The following is a 2,757-nucleotide window of genomic DNA, read 5'->3' as shown; positions in this document are numbered from 1 at the left end:
CCCCAAGTACTGGTGTCCACATCTTTGTGTAGCCCCCTCCCCTGGAAGGCAGGCAGAACCTGTACCTTGATTCCAATCAAAGCACTATGGCAAAATCAACAAGAGAAATCTTATACATTATATGATTCCATTTTAGCAGACTAGAGCGAGAGATTTGCTGACCTTGTAAAGAAGCCAGCTGCTATAAGGTGACCTGCCTAGGGAGAGGGCCACATGGCAGGGAAGTGGATTCCTCTAAAAAATCCAGGGCTCTCAACCACATGAACTCAAGGAAAAGAATTATGCCAAAAACAGAATGAGCTTAGAAGCAGATTCTTCCCCAGTCAGGCCTTCAAATGAGAATGCAGCATAGTCAACACCTTAACTGCAACCTCATGAAACCCTGTTAACCCAGTTAAGCTATGTCTGGACTCTGAGTCCATAGAAACTATGAGATAATGAGTGCTGTTTTAAGCTATTACATTTGGGGTAGTTTGTTACACAGCAATAGAGAAATAATACAGAGAGTTCCCTGATGGTCCAGTGGTTAGGATTCAGTGCTTTCATTGCCATGGCCCAGGTTCAATCCCTGGTTGGGGAACTGAGATCCTACAAGATGTGTGGCACAGGAAAAATAAAAAATTAATACAAACATGGATAAAATCATAATAGATATAAAGCAAGTTTCAGAAAGAGACATACAATAGATATGATACCATTTGCATAAAGCTTAAAAGAACACAAACCAATTTTGTATACTGTTTTTAGGCTTACATATAGACATGTATAGTGAACGTATAAAGACAGGCACTGGAATAATTGTCTCAATTTCAGGAAGGTGTTTCTCTCTTGGAGATAGGGCAATATGATCAGAGAGGCACATGCAGACACTTTAACAGTGTTTATATAGCTTTATTTCATAAGCTGGGTAGAAGTTTAAGAGTGCTTACAATACTCTTCTGGAGAAAGGAATGGCAACCCACTTGCCTGGAAAATTCCATGGACAGAGGAACATAGCGGGCTACAGTCCATGGGGTTGCAAAGAGTCAGACACTACTGAGTGACTAACACACATAATACTCTATACCTTTCTGTATATCTGAAATATCCCATAATTCAAAACAAATTATCTTCAACTTTAGGCTCCAGTGGGGATGACTTATGTTGACAATGAATTTGGCCCACTTTCCCAAACCTGTAATTGGAAAGAGAGTGGGAGAAAGAAGAGCCTTATAGAGCCTGGCTGGGGATGGATATGGGACAACAGAGATGGAAGGAGATGGGAGGAGAGGTGGCCAGAGGGATAAGTCTACAGAGGTACCCTCAGTCACCAGGGAGCCACGCATAGACTCATCTCCCAGAGACCACAGATGGGCTCAAATGGGTGACCTCAGCAGTTCCACAGTAAGACCTTATCATTAGCTGTGGCTTTGCCCTTGCTTGCAATGGAATAGCTACCACACAGCAGCCTTGCTGTAAACCTACACTCTGAGAGAACAGCAATTAAAAAAAAAAATAAATGAAAATGCTGGCAATTAGACTATTAGGGAGAATCAAAGTTGTGTTAAAAATAAAAACAAAAACCATAAAACGAAAGTCTGAACAGCCTGGCCTTAGAAGGAAATTTTGACATAGGAGGCTATGACTCAGTTTGTAGAGCAACTGATTGAATTTTCCTATCATATTTCAGCAGTTAGTCATCTTCAGGGAGGGACAGTGGGGTCTTTCTCTTCTTTGATTTATAGTCATGAAGTTTGGGAGATATTACGATACCTTGCTTGTATAAAGGAATCTCCAAGCCCCTGGAGGACCAAGAGAGGAATTTCCAGTGGTGTGCTGGTAGCATTGAACACTTGATTCTCCAGAAAGAGAAAGGTCCTTGCTGATTTCCAGGCTATAAATATTCAGTGATTTTTAAGCTACCGATGTGACATCCCTGAGTGTGGATTTGGGAAGAGTTAGGAAGCTCTCAAATCCCGTATGTGCTGGTTTCAATATACAACTGAAATTTCCTTCCTATTAGGGTGGCGAGCATCCCTGGCTGGAGGAGGACTACTATCAAGGAGGAGTCTCCATATGTATAGCTTCTCCTGTCGCCTTCCCAATCCTAAGATGTTGAGATTTCATTATTCCACTTAGAATGTAAAAGCACTCCCTTTGTTGTTGTTTGGTTTCTCCTTCATGTCCGACTCTTTTGCATCCCCATGAACTATAGCCTGTTAGCATCCTCTGTCCATGGGATTTTCCCGAACCAGGGATTGAACACACGTCTCCTGCATTGGCAGGCAGGTTCTTTACCACAGAGCTACCAGGGAAGCCCACTTCTTTATAACCAACAGTTTTAGAGGCTAAGGATATATTAAATACATTAATACCAAAATTCTATTCCTTTTTCAGTAAAGCAGTAGAGATGAGCTGCCCTCCCTGAGGAAGCCAGGGACTCAGTGCTGGGATGAAGTTTAGCCTTTGTACATAATTTTTCCGTCATTGTTAGCCTAGAGAGTAGGTCTCCTTGTAGATCTCAAGGAAGCTCATATGAGGCTGAGTTTGGGAACTCCCCTTGGAGAATGTCAAGTCCCTGGGTCACTGTGCTCAGTTTTATAGTCCCCTTAAAGTTTTGCAGTTTAAGGGCATTTTCTGTAAAAAGTCATGAGGTCTGTGTTGGTTAGAATGATCTGAATACAAGTAACAAAGCACCCTGACCCAATTGCTTAAAACAATGAAGAAATATATTGTCTCAGATCAAGAGAAGTCCCAAGGTAGGAAAGCTCCCAGGTG

At 42.0% G+C, this 2,757-nt stretch overlaps 1 non-coding gene across 1 annotated transcript; it reads left to right on the top strand.

The window, feature by feature from the left end:
• Positions 1–508: 508 nt before the first annotated feature.
• TRNAE-UUC (transfer RNA glutamic acid (anticodon UUC)) lies at positions 509–580 on the top strand. Its single transcript has one exon. It is a non-coding gene; the product is annotated as a tRNA-Glu (tRNA).
• The last annotated feature ends 2,177 nt before the right edge of the window (positions 581–2,757 follow it).

This window comes from Odocoileus virginianus, chromosome 11 (assembly GCF_023699985.2).
Source record: "Odocoileus virginianus isolate 20LAN1187 ecotype Illinois chromosome 11, Ovbor_1.2, whole genome shotgun sequence".
In the NCBI taxonomy this organism is placed as follows: domain Eukaryota; kingdom Metazoa; phylum Chordata; class Mammalia; order Artiodactyla; family Cervidae; genus Odocoileus; species Odocoileus virginianus.
This window is presented reverse-complemented; position numbering and strand designations above follow the sequence as displayed.